The sequence below is a fragment of the Callithrix jacchus genome, chromosome 8 (genome assembly GCF_049354715.1).
Source record: "Callithrix jacchus isolate 240 chromosome 8, calJac240_pri, whole genome shotgun sequence".
Taxonomy (NCBI): Eukaryota; Metazoa; Chordata; class Mammalia; order Primates; family Cebidae; genus Callithrix; species Callithrix jacchus.
The window spans coordinates 4,488,855-4,503,079 of NC_133509.1; the positions used below are offsets into that span (position 1 = coordinate 4,488,855).

General features: G+C 47.5%; 1 protein-coding gene and 1 long non-coding RNA gene across 2 annotated transcripts in view; one reads left to right on the forward strand and one right to left on the reverse strand.

The window, feature by feature from the left end:
* The window catches only part of LIPC (lipase C, hepatic type), a 171,906-nt gene that overhangs the window by 96,019 nt on the left and 61,662 nt on the right, over nucleotides 1–14,225 (forward strand). The gene's annotated exons all lie outside the window — the stretch shown is intronic.
* Nucleotides 8,121–13,746, reverse strand: LOC144577261 (uncharacterized). The gene is made up of 5 exons (XR_013520665.1): nucleotides 13,368–13,746; nucleotides 13,106–13,255; nucleotides 11,462–11,660; nucleotides 10,434–10,667; nucleotides 8,121–9,801 (listed from the first exon to the last, which is right to left on the reverse strand). It is a non-coding gene; the product is annotated as an uncharacterized LOC144577261 (long non-coding RNA).

The window sequence follows — 14,225 nt, forward strand, 5'->3', positions numbered from 1 at the left end:
GCACGAGGGCTGGGAGATGATGCTGAGCAACAATGACTCCTGTTGAAAACAATAACCCATAAGCCTCTGAGTACCTTCATATGTGCTGCTACTAAGCCACCCCTGCCCGACGTTGAGCAGACAGGCTTGGGATCCACGTGTAGCCCTGTTACGTTTTATCATTTTAGATTCAGTCTCTCTCTCTCCTATCACCCTCCCATCCTCCCTCTCTCCCCCAGCTCTCCCCCCCCACCCCCTCCTTCTTATCCTTTGTGACATTTTTAGATTTTTGTTTCTAGTATGTCTTTTAGCTTCTTGACATCAGAAATGTGATGAACTCATTCTCTATTATTATCCAAATCAATGACAAAATTCCTGACTAAGACAAAGCCATGCCAAGCCATGTGAAACCACAGGAACCGCCACGCCTATGGAAGACACACCAGACCATTCACTGATACCCTCCAGGTGCGTCCCTCCCACTGGAGACGCAGCCCCAGCCCGGCCACTTTTCTCCCGCCTCTCTACATGAGCCTCACTGAGAAACCTTAGCAGATATCCTACCCAGACCCTTCTATTCTCCCTTCACCCCCTCATTTGATCAACCTCTGTATCCTGCTGGCTCCACCTCAAAATGGCTCCTGTGCACCCTTTCCTCTGCATCTCTATAGCCACACGCCTCGCAGGGATTTGTCACCTCCCCCACATACCACTGCGGTGACTCCCTAACGGGTCTTCTCGCCTACATGGCTAGACTCTTTCCGGAAAGCGTTTACGGCGGCTCGGCCGATGGATATCCAACGCCACTACCTGGTCCTAATGTGAGCGTTACCTACAGGCCACTTACACTTTTTTTTTTTTAATGCCGTAAGTTTTTTGTTTATTCCTTGTTTTTGCCCAGTTCCACACCCCAGTACTTCCTTGATGATGACAGATCTTCTCCCAAAATGACAAAAAACTTAGAAACGTTTTCCATGTATTTTTAACATCTGCGTCAGTGAACAAAGAAATCATGGTTGGCGGCGCGGTGGGGAAGGAGAAGAGGGAAATTAGCTTTAGCTTTTATAAGAACGTCCATCGGCGCTGGGTGAACTGGAATGTGACATCTGATTGGGCCTAATCACAAGGAAGGGTACATTGACTTGCCATGAATATATTTACCAGTTTTTACAATGCCATTTTTAAAACCCTCTACAGAAGCCAATTTTCTTATGAGAAAATTACCCTACCAAGATTTTTTTTTAGAATAAGCAAACCCAAGTTTCTTTCTTAGCCTAACTCAGCCCATCCAGCTCTGACACCGTGGCCTGAGGACAGACACTGATGCTATCTTGGAGTCTCTGCCTCTGCCCTTCAGTTCTGCGGCCTGAAGGAGGTAGAGAAACTTGAAGATGCAAAGAAAAACCAGACATCTGTTATGTCTCTTGATGTTAGGGAGTGGGAGTGAAATCCCAGCTCACCCACACTCCTGGGGAGGCTGGAATTTAACGGGATGCTTGAGATGGTGGACTGAGGGTGAGACTGCAGCCAGCGATGCTGGAGGCTGGACCTGGAGGTGATTTAGTGAGCACAGGGGCAAGGCCAGGGAGGGAGAGCCCTGCAGGAACTTAGTGACACGACAGCTCCCAGAGTGGGCACGCTGTGACATTTTCTCATTTTCTTTCCTTCTCTGCCATTCCCCAGATGCCCCTCACCAATTCTCAGCCCATTCATTCCTTCCACACAAGCCCCACAGCACTTTTGCTCCTGCTCAGAAGCATGTCCACTCCTGTGCTGCTATAGAACCCACCCTCCCCACCAGAGTGGATGCCCCGGGTCAGCAGGATCGTGACTGAGCTGTCATAATGAGTACCCGGCACACGCAGATGCTAAGCAGACATTCCTTCAAAACACAGGAAAGATGGTGGCACATCGCTACGTAGCTTCTTCCCTGGGACTGGTTTGCAAATCTTGTGTTGAATTCCATGCCATTTTCTCCTTTTGTTTTTGTTTCTTGTAACAACATATCATGCAGTTTGCCATAACTCTTGCTTTGAGATCACAAATGTCAAACTGGTTAACTCCAAGTCACGGCCAAGGGCACCATTTCTGTTGGGTTAAGGCCCCACCCTTATGAGCTCTAATTATCTCCTTAATGTCTAAGAGGAGGAAAAAGTTACCGAATCAGAAATAAGTTTTCTAAAACTAAGGCTTCCGATGCTGAAGAGAAGGTACAAAATGAGGAAAGCATGTTCCCTCATTCACTTGTATAGTGAAAGAGCAATGTCTAGGGCACTCCCATGTGCCACACAGCCTGGCAGGCTTTGGTTATCACCACCCCCAAGCAACTCTCAGCCTGTAGAGCTTTTCCACTCACTCAACGGGCATTTGATAAGCCCATGAGGTGCTGACACATTGCACCTGGGCCTTTTTTTTTTTTTATTTTGAGAGGGAGTATGGCTCTTGCCACCCAGGCTTGAGTGCAATGGGGTCATCTCCACTCCCTGCAACCTCTGCCTCCTGTGTTCAAGTGATACTCCAGCCTCAGCTTCCTGAGTAGCTGGGATTACAGGCATGTGCCATCATGCCTGGCTAATTTCTGTATTTTTAGTAGAGATGGGGTTTCAACATGTTGGCCAGGCTGGTCTCCAACTCCTGACTTCAGGTAATCTGCCTACCTCGGCCTCCCAACTTGCTGGGATTACAGGTGTGAGCCACCGTGCCCAGCCCTGGGCTTTTTTTTTTTTTTTTTGAGACAGAGTCTCACTCCATCACCAGGCGCCATCACTGCAACCTCCACCTCCCGGGTTCAATCAATTCTCCTGCCTCAGCCTCCCGAGGAGCTGGGACTACAGGCGTGCACCACCACGTCCAGCTAATTTTTTTTTTTGTATTTTTAGTAGAGACAGGGTTTCACCATGTTGGCCAGGATGGTCTCAACCTCTTGACCTCGTGATCTGCCCACCTCGGCCTCCCAAAGTGCTGGTATTAGAGGGGCTTTTTTTTTTTTAAACAAACACTTCTATCAGCTAACCCATGCATCAGTGAGAATAGTATACACATATTATAAATATGTATAAGCACTTTATAAATATTAACTCGTTTTAGCTCCGTAACAACTGAGCTATGGATAATGATCTATTATTAGGGATAATCTCTTTTAACTCCCACAACTGAATGAAACAGTGTTGCTAATCCCATGTGAAAAGGGGGAAACTGAGACACAGAAAGGTTAACTTTCCCAGAGTTGCACAGCCTCTTAAGTGGTAGAACGAAGATTTTATTTGTTTTCCTGGTGTAAGAGAACTTGGTGGGTTCCTTAAATCCTGATCAGAGTCTGTCACAGAATTTGCCTGTTGCCCATTCAGAGGCGGGAGGAGGAGTGGAGGGGCAGGGGCAAAGGTAGGGCACCAGGACTCGGGGAGAGGTGGTTTGTGAAAGGCTTTAGGGACAGCACCAGCCCCTGTAGAACAGGGACCCTGGGGGTCCCAAAGCATCATTGGCAGGACTCTGGGAGGTTAGGGCTTGGTCTGCATGGGACAGCGCGTCGCATCTGATACTGTCACATATTAGCAGTCTACTGGCCACATTCAAAGAGGCAGCACCCCATGAGTGTCTCAGCACCAGCACAGCAGCCTTCCAATTCACCTGCTCACTCCAGGGCAGGTGAGAGTTCCATTGGGCCTCACCACCCAGCCCCTGGGTGGCTCCAAGGGCTGAAGGGATGTGATTGCCATCTCCGTGAGCCTAAGCAGGCAATGTACCTTCCAGGGCACAGGGCACAGGGCACAGAGCACAGGGCACAGAGCACAGAGCACAGAGCACAGAGCACAGAGCACAGAGCACAGAGCATGCGTCCGAGGGCGAATCACCTGGGCAGAGAGAGCAGTGGCAGAAATCAAGGAGAAGTGAGCATGCTAGCCAAGTCTTCAGCAGCCTGTGACTTTCCAGGCACAGGCCCCACAGCAGGGTGTACATTTTTTATGTACACACACACACACACACACACACACACACACTGCACCAGTCCTGTCTCTTCAGATAGGCATTTTCAGAAGAAAGCCAATGACACTACCAAGCCCATGACCCATTTCAAGATATGACAGGACATAATTTCCAAGTAGAGAGAAGAAAAATTCTCAGAAAGCCCTGTATACCACAGAAATCCGTACACCAGTTTCAAGTCTCATCCAAAAGACGGGGCCAGAGTGCAAGACACCGCGTCCGGACTGGGGTGAAGAAGCTCCCTCCAGCCCCCTCAAGACTCTAGGCCAACCAACATGAAAGTCCCCTTGACAGTGGGGTCATTCCAGCCTCATCTCAGGTGGCAACCTCTCAGAGCAGAGGAAATACACACGCTGCTGCCAGGCAGCCCGGGGCAGAAGTGATCACAGCTGCTCATTCCACATTTCCCTTTTATAGACCTACAGTCACCTGTGGACCATTCAAAACAGAGATGTTTTCTGCATCTCAAGCAGGTGGCTGTTTAAGCCCAATCTACAAAGAAATTCCCATTTTGGTCAGTGCTCTTTCTGGAGGTCAACACAGAAACAGCTTCTTGCTCTTGAAAAGTGATCTTGTTGCAACACCTCCCTCTCTGTATGAATAAGGGGGTCTTCCAGGTGGCCAGGAACAGCCCTCAACAGGCCAAGGCAAAGCAGAGAGCGGCCTGAGATCCCCACTGCTACCTCCAGCCTGAGGCCCAGCATCACACGGCTTCCCCCGCTTTCAGCAACCCATTCGGTAGCTTTGCGGTGGTTAAGAAGACATTAGGATTCTACTTTTTCTCCTCCCAGCAATCTCAAATGTCGAAGAAAGGAAACTTCTACCATTATTGTCAGAAACAAGACCGAAACCACAGGCCATCCTCAAACACTAGTGTTCTCTCTCTTTTTTTTTCATCTTTATTTGTTCTTTTGTTAACACTAGTGTTCTCTTCACCAGACAGCAGCACGTGGAGGGTACTGCATCCCTAATCTAAGCACTACCCACCGTGTGTAAATCCAAATGGCTATTATCCTACCTCAAGGATCGCTGCACATGCTGTACCCTGTCTTATACGGCCTGCCAAGCTTCTGGCAGCAAAGAAGTAATCTCCCGGTTCCTACGTGGCACCGGGGATGCCAACGACAGCCAGAGAAATAGAACTCATAAGGTCAAATACATGCCCTCAAACCAAGCTACAAAAACCACAGTCAGGCAAAGCTGGAGTAACCACAAAGGCAGAGAATGGAAGCTCCCTTATGCTAGACAGCACAGCTCCCCAGGTTTCTGCGGCATCTGAAACTTGATAGGGTGACATCACTGGGAGAGGGTGACGGCCCACGAATAGGCCTGGGACTATAGGGAAAGGCTTCCACTCTACAGGCAGCCATCAGGGTGCTGGGCTACAGCAGGGCTGGCGCGGGCAGACAGACGCAGCATACTGGTGAAGGTGGGTGAAACATGAAGGAAACGGATGTTGGTATATCCAAGACCCTTCGCTACAAACGGTCCCAGCCCCACCACTCACCAGCCATGTGGCCTCAGGCAAGTGGGATAATCCCTGTGTCTCACTTTCCTCATCTTTAAAAGGTGAGCTATTGGGCCAGGTGCGGTGGCTCATGCCTGTAATCCCAGCACTTTGGGAGGCCCAGGCGGGTGGATCACGAGGTCAACAGATCGAGACCATCCTGGTCAACAAGGTGAAACCCCGTCTCTATTCAAAATACAAAAAATTAGCTGGGCATGGTGGCGTGTGCCTGTAATCCCAGCGACTCAGGAGGCTGAGGCAGGAGAATTGCCTGAACCCAGGAGGTGGAGGTTGTGGTGAGCCGAGATCGCTCCATTGCACTCCAGCCTGGGTAACAAGAGCGAAACTCCATCTCAAAAAAAAAAAAAAAAAAAGGTGGGATAATACAGATTGATGTACTTTATTGGGTTGTGACGATCAAATGATTTGATATACAGAAAAGTGTTGAGAACAGGCTCAACATACAGTATGTGCTCCATCGCTGCTGTTCATATTGGTGGTGGTGGTGAATGGTCTGCGGGTTAGTAGGGATGCCTGTGAGGTGGGAGGAACACTTCCTGAGTAGGAAGATAGACTGCTCCGATGATACTCATCTACTGCCATTGGCACGCTCCTCCCTTTATTGTACCAAGATCTGTTTCCTTCATGTTTCACCCAACCTCAATCAGCCCTTCCCTTCTTAGGACTAGGTCTCCCTTCAACACGTCCTCAAATGCTATGGTTTCCAGTCCCCACACTCTTATTCACCCTCCTTGGAACAAGCTCAAGGCCCTAAACAACTGTCTCTAAAGCCAGTTCCCACCCAAGCCAACATTCCAAGGCCGAAGCCATCCCCGCTATCATGAGTTGAGCATCCTGCTTTCACTAGGGGACAGCAGGTTGCACTGACGGGGCTGCAGGCTGACAGTCAGCCCTGGGGAGCCAGCACCACACATTCCCATGAGCTCCCTCCTCACAGGAGGTGGCTGTTGCCTTCTTCTGCCAGAGCTCCTGGTCCTTGGATAGAGGAATTCCACTGCTGTGTCTCATCCTTACTCACCAACTTGGAGACACTTCCTAAGAGTGGACGGCAGCCGCCTCCCCGCCCCACGGGGCTGTGCTCGGGCGCCTTTCGTGCCGCCTCTCACCCTGTTCTTGTCTCAAACACGCACACCTGTGGGGCTCCCTTCCCAGCACTACGCTTCACAACAGACTCTCCGTAGCCCAGGAGAGGAGAGGCTCTTCAGAAAGGAGATGGCTGCACTGCCCATGGCTTCGCTGCGGAAAGGGTGTTGTTTTGCTCCTTCCCCAGATCTCTAAAGCCACAGCTATGCTGGAGCACAGACATAGAAGCCAGCCACACCCAGCCGCCTTTGGCATGGGCACACTGAATGGGCTCAGTTCTCCTGCCATGACTGAAAGTGCACCCTCCCACAGAAGGCACTTGACCCCTGTTCCAGGACAGTCCCGATCAGAAGAGAGGCCCTCGAGCAGCGCAAGGCAGGTGCTGAGAAGGCACAGCAAAAGTGGCCCAGGCCACTCGCCTATTCCCTCCTCCTCCCCTGTCAACTCCACTCACATTCCAAACCCAGAGCCCTAGCTCCTGAGAAACCCATGCAGACGGCAAAGTTTTCTTTCTCCCGGACCCCTGAGAGGTTCTCCTGATAAAGCACCAGTGCTCTCCCTGAAGACACAGGCTTCTGTAAAAGGAAAGAGGTTGAATTGACTCACAGTTCAGCGTGGCTGGGGAGGCCTCAGGAAACTCAGAATCATGGCAGAAGGAGAAGCCAACACGTCCGTCTTCACACAGTAGCAACAAGAAGCACCCAGTGAAGGGGTGGGGGAAGCCGTTTATAAAACCATTCGATCTCGTGAGAACTCACTCACGATCACGAGAACAGCCTGTGAGAATCCGCTGCGGTAACTCAACTGTCTGCACCTGGTTCCTCCCAGGACACAGGAGGATCATGGGAGTTACACTTCGAGGTGAGATTTCGGTGAGGACACAGGCAAATCATATCAAGGGCGAAATGAGAGCACGAGGAAGTACATTTACCAGGCCGGGTCAGCTCGGGAAATAAAATTGGCTTTCACAGTGGCTAAACTGCTTGAAATTCCTTCTTCTTTCTCTATCCTCTCGAGAGTATTTCTAACTGAAAGAGAAATATACTTTTCTTTTTGAGGAAGGAAGGCAAGGAAAGGAAGGAGGGAGGGAGGGAAGAAGGAAGGAAGGAAGGAAGGAGGGAGGGAGGGAAGGAAAGGGAGAATGAAGGAGAGAAGGAAGGTAGGTCAAACTGACTTGATTTAGCTCATTATTAAACATACAAATAGGATAATTCCTGTTGTTGGCGTGTGATCATTTACCTGCATAAGGTCTTGTGACGTATCTATGATTGCATTACTTCTTTGAGTTAAGGATTCCCCGGCCACACACAAATCAGTACTTGCCTTACTTTGGAAAACCAAAAGAGCTCACTAAAGCGGTCCCTCTTATAATAAGGGGACAGCAGCCTGCAGGACACATTTCGGCTTCCACAATTCTGGAATGCAGAAAAAGTAGCTGGCTAATGACTTTAAAACCCATACTCCACCAGGCACTATATAGGGGCCAAGGGAAAGCTTCCCCTCCACCCTCTGAAAGTTCACTGAAAATCAACTCACGGAAGACAGATTAGTAAAAGAAATGGCATATGAATTTATTTTAACAAGCATAGCACTGAGGATCCATAGAGAACAATTACCCAATAACCCTTCTTCACAGGGGAAGGGGAGATGGAGGAAATGTGGCAATGTGAGGGATGGTAAATTATTTTTGGGGGGAGATAAGTGGACTTGTAGAACTTACTGTGACCTCAAACAGTCTGTTGGGACCACAGAGCAAACGATGGCTCACAAATGAATCTCTTTAAAATACCGAATGGCACCAATGGCTCGTGACAAAAAGCTGTCCAGGTGTGTCGACAGACGTCAGTGTTTCTTCCTGTGAGATGGGTTGAGTTGATGAAAACTCAGGGAGGAGACTAGAGGTAACTGTTTTCTTTTTGGTGGGTCCAGACTTCAGGCAGATAAGGATTAAAGAGAACAACTTCATCCAGAGCTTTGGGAGGGATGGGGCTGGGGGTAGGGGGTGGGGGTGAAGACCAGAGAGACCCTGAGGCTCTTCCTTAGCTCAGCATGTCAAAGCACCATATTTTGGGGTAACAGTTGCTGAGCCCCAACAACGGCCACACCATAGTCAAATTAAGCCAATCATCCAATACTGCAGGATTGGTCCAGTCCAGTTCCTCTCGTGACAAGTGACCCCAACACGAGTTTTACTCCCCGAGGTCATTTTGGAGGGGGAGAGATCACTTACCCGCATACTTTGATAAAATACGAAATGCCTTTCCCAGCTGGCTCTTTTCCTCTCCTGCAGGCCGACTCCCCATCCCTTTATTGGTATATGAACTTAACAAATCCATTAATATGGGGACATTTTGGATGTATCGACTCCGCTCTGAAACAAACCTGTATTCCCAAACTCAGTGCCAGGGCTGAGGGGGAGTCCCCTACGGCCGACATAGCTCCCCACGAGGTTCTCATTCGTCCCAGGTTTTTTTTGTTTGTTTGTTTTGAGACCTTTTCCTCCCATTCATGTCCTTCTCCCCTCTCCAGCACTGTGCGGGAAGAACCTGACTGTGATGAGAAGGCTTTGGGTTTCTCCACCCTTCACTCCTGCTACTTTTTTTTTTTTAGCATTCTTCTCTACATCCTCCTTTCCTCACTCCCAGGCTTCTCACCCAGACTCTCTGCTGGGTAACACTTGTAGACAAAGCTCCCTCATTCACAACATCCCAACTATTTGTCCTGTATCAAAGCAGACCTTGTGCAGTAGCTCAAAATTGAACAACCGCTGAAAGAGTGAAGGAACAAAACTGAGCGAAATGAAGCAGAACGAAGGGTTTGTGGGCAGGGAACGGCGGGGACGTGTCATCAGAATTCTCTCTTGCTGTTGTACCCAACTCCGCACATTCTCCTCACTGTTGAGTTATATCCATCCCCTGTGAATGGTTTAGATCGAATAGAATCGGTCAAGTTCACCAGCTTGACTCCTCCTCAGATGATGAGCCGCATTCTCCATGACAATTCCAGGGCTGGTCCCAGTCTTCCGAAGCGGTCGTTAACTCCTAGCAGATGTTCCGAAGCTCTCAGGTTTTCTGCGTAAGCGTAGAGTGGCTGGAAAAGCTGTAGAATCAGGAAGACTCAGACTGGAATCCTGGAGCAACGACCTACTGGCTACAGGCAGGTTACTCTCTCCGAGTCTCAGGTTCCCCATTTGCAAAATGAACCAGTGCTATCCGCTCCAAGAATTTCTGTGAGGATTAAATGACCATGTGCTAACCTGATAGTTGTTCTGGGCATATGTTTTTCCACTGTTCCCTGCAAAATTCACTGCCCATATCACCAACACAGTCCATATTCTTTCATGCCTTGCTAAAGTATAACGGCCACACTGTGTATACTCGGGGTTTCGTCACATTATTTACATGGATGAAATTGTTTCCTGTACCCCCAAATCTACCCTGCTTGGTGACCAAGAATCACTTCTGTCCCTATTACTAGTTATTTCATGTCTGTACTCAGACAACTGTTATTCAAAATTACATAATATGAAAGGAGTGCTGTCAATGGATGTCTATTATTATATTTACCAAATTTTTAATTCTTAGAACTGGTATCACCAACTAAACAAATTTAGAAGAAACGGGTTTTTATACCATTGGTTCTATTGGATCATTAAAAAAAGAGGTTAGAAAAAGAAGCTATTTATATAGTATTTTATTCCCATAAGACTTTAACCAGCTCCAGTGTTCATACAATGATCGCGTGCAGAATTGTATCGCTTTCTCCTTTACTCGACACATATGTATCCAGCACCTTCTTAATGCCAACATTGTGCTAGGCGCTGGGCACAGCGTAGCAGACACAAATGACAAGCACTCACCTCCTGGTGCAGGAAAGGTATTTCTTCAGGTGTAATGTCCACCGTTGTCCTATTGAATATCTTTGAACGTGGAGTCTATCTTACAAAGGCTATTGGCTAGGCCACGACTGTGACATTGATAAAAAGTGCTCTTATTGCCATCACTTCGGTTGACCTGGGTGCATTGTTGGGTGGCACTGCATGGCTTGAGCTTAACTGCCACTCAGGAGGTTTTTGAAAAGACTCACTCATTATCTGCACACAAAAAGGCACAGAGAGGTGAAGCAGAAATTTGATATTCGTCATTAGAGTGACCGTCATCTTATGTTTTCTTACAAAGCAACAAGTGTTTTATGAAACATAATCACAATATATGAAGCTGTGCTTCACTGGGCACGTGCAAAAGGATTGCTCATCAGGCTCTAAGCAGTAGAAGAAACTGCCAAACACTAAAGCAGAGGAAAGACATCCCCAGACAAAGAGAGGCACTGTGACACAAGACTATCACTAAGACATCAGGTTGCCGTGCAACTTGTAACTTGCCTTTTCCTTTTTTACTGGTACGTTAAACAATGGTACAGCGTGCTATTTGTGTATATTAGATTCAGTGAAATACTATAATAAACAAGTAAGCAAAAGATAAGATCATTATACGTCCTGAAAGGGCCTCTCAGCAAGAGTGACACATTGCCAAGTAATGCACATTGTTCCACATGAAGTTGGTGAGCATAACAGCACTTCCTTCTGGAAATACTTTAGTATACAAAGTGCTGACACGTGATGGTGTCTCTCGTCAGCAGCTCAACAACCACTCCTGGAAGCCATTATTACTGTGTATACGTATGGATGAAGAGACGGGGGCTCAAATAGCTTAAGAGATGTCCCTTATGTCACTCGGCTAAGGCCTGGAATACTCAAAACGAGAATCCAGGACTTGTGGCTCCATCTCCTGTGTTTTTCTTCTCAGCTATGTGAAATGGTACGAAATGCAGATTAAATGATTATCCGCAGTCCTGTGTGATTCTGGCAGGTATCCCGCTGAGACTTACCAGCTGTCCACTCAACTCCAAGGCATCCTTCAGTTCTCTCATCCTTTCCTCTCAGTCTCAGGGATCTGCCTGCAGAGGGAGTGTGGTCGAAAGGAGATACTGAATCCTCACTCTCTGCCGGGCCCTAACTCAAGGAGATGTAGGCAATAATTCATTCCATTGCTTTTACCATGGGGCTCTCCAGGGATGGCATCAGACGCTGCAGGAACGTGAATGATAAATATCACACTCCAAGGATTAGGTCCCAGGCAAGTTCTCAGGGGAGAGCTATACATATGACACATATCACTGTGTCCAGAAGACAAGGGCACCCTGCTGGTTCACATGAGCAAAGCCTAGATTGGCAATAACAGACAACTGGCAATAGGTATAGAGAGTCTTGTAAAAGTTGATGTCATTTAACCTAGTAATTTCATTCCCAGGAATTCATTCAAAGACAATCAATCTGGGATGTAGCGAAAGGTCTGTGAACAGGATTGCATCACAGTGTGTTTTACGTTTGGAAAAAACAGTGATTTTAACTCAAATTACAGTAGTGAAGGGTTGATCAAATATTGTAATTCTGATACAACCACACATTAGAATTCTCTCTTGCCAGTTATCAATGTCATGGGGAAATATTCAAGACAAAATATTGAGTCATAAAATCAGGATTCTTTCAAGGTCTGGTGGCTCATGCCTGTAATCCCAGGGCTTTGGGAGGCCTAGGCGGGTGGATCACCAGGTCAAGAGATCGAGACCATTCTGGCCAACATGGTGAAACCCTGTCACCACTAAAAATAAAATACAAAAAAAAATTAGCCGGGTGTGGCGACACATGCCAGTAGTCCCAACTACTTGGGAGGCTGAGGCAGGAGAATCGCCTGAACCAGGGAGATGGAGGTTGCAGTGAGCCGAGATCGTGCACCACTGCACTGGGTGACAAGAGCAAAAACTCTGTCTCAAAAAAAAAAAAATCAGGATTCTAAATGATACACACACACACACACACACACACACACACACACACACACACACACACACAATTAAGCTCAAACATACACATGGAGACTTTTACTACATTTTAAAACCTAGAAGGAAAGCATACAATAGTTATCTCTGACTATGGGAATACAGGTAATGTTGGTTACTTCGGTGTTTTTTGGTGTTTTCTCTAAAGTTTCTTTTTCTTTTTCTTTTTTTTAATTTTAGATGGAGTCTCAATCTGTCGCCATGGGCTGGAGTGCAGTGGTGTGATCTTAGCTCACTGCAACCTCCTCCTCCCAGTTTCAAGCAATTCTTGTGCCTCAGCCTCCCGAATAGCTGGGACTACATGCTAATTTTTCTATTTTTAGTAGCGATGGGGTTTTACCATGTTTTCCAGACTGGTCTGGAACTCCTGACCTCAGTTAATCCACCCACCTCAGCCTAACAAAGTGTAGGGATTACAGGCATAAGCCACTGCACCTGGTCGTTTTTCTCTAAGTTTTCTGCAGTGTTTTATTTTGCTTTTTGTTTGTTTGTTTGTTTTTGCTTTTTAAGAGACAAAGTCCATCCAAGTCAGAGGCAGAAATAGACGTGAAAAATGGGGACAGGGCCTTTGAACCAGAGGCAATATGAGAAAGTGAGAAGGATGGCCCGGGCCGGGTGGGTCTGTGAGGCTACCTGGAAAAGAGTATCACAGGGATCACATCCCACAGGGCAATATCTCCAGATCCAGCAGTCTTTCAGGAAGGCAGATGGAGTCTCACACCTGTCCCACTCATCTTAAACTGGCCTGGTCATAGGGTCAGAGCCTCAGCAGACGTAGGCACCCTGGAATAAGTTGCCAAATAGGGGTTGAGCAACAGCACCCCGGAACAAGAAGGTGGAGCCTGGGAAAGGGGATGTAAGGTAAAATCCTAACCCCTCTCCTCAAGGTACTTACAGTCAATGTGAGGAAGGATGACAGCCATAAAATGATGACCTGTGACAATGAGGGTCATTCCACACACGTCCTCCAGACCCCAGTACAAAAGCTCAGGCTTTCATCTCCATTATATTGGGCAAAACACAAAGCATTAACCAAAGAAAAAAATTAAAAGTACATAGAAAAGGAGACACAGAGGAATACAGAAAAGCAAAAACCCTCCACCAAACTGATGGATGTCTCCTCCCGAAGGACGCCTGACCTTTCTCAGGCATCCTGCCACTGAGGAAGTCAATTATTCACAGCCTACGTTCCCCAGATTCCACTCAGCACAGCCTGGAATCAAGGAGTTCATTTAATGGAAGCTTAACAGATTCAGATTTCTCTAAAATTCCACATCCCCTTCTGCCAAAAAGCTGTTTTGAAAGATGACACTCCCTTGATGTAAATTTGCAGCCTGCCCCATTAACAAGCTTCAGAAAACATTTTTAAACCAACCGTGTTCCAGACACTTGCTCCCAAGGACAAACTAGAAGAAACTCTGCGCCAGCTCAAACCTTCCGAGCACTTTGATGATCAGAAATGAGGGAAAATATTAGAACAACTGTTATTAATCCCAATAGTCTCAACAATCTTCAAAGCAAGCCATCGCTCCGGGCTGCAGAAAGCAGAGCTCATGCCGAGCCGGCCCTTTTGGTCCTAACTCCTGTTAGCCAAACCAGCCCCCTAAAAACAGACAGACCGCAGAACAATGGAGGGAAACATTCAGAATCAAAGGTGAGGGGAGGAAAAAAGGAAGAGGAAATGGGTGAATGGAAGAAGGAGGATGAGGATTGGAAAACTGACTACTTAAACCTTTAGCGGGTCCCTCCAATA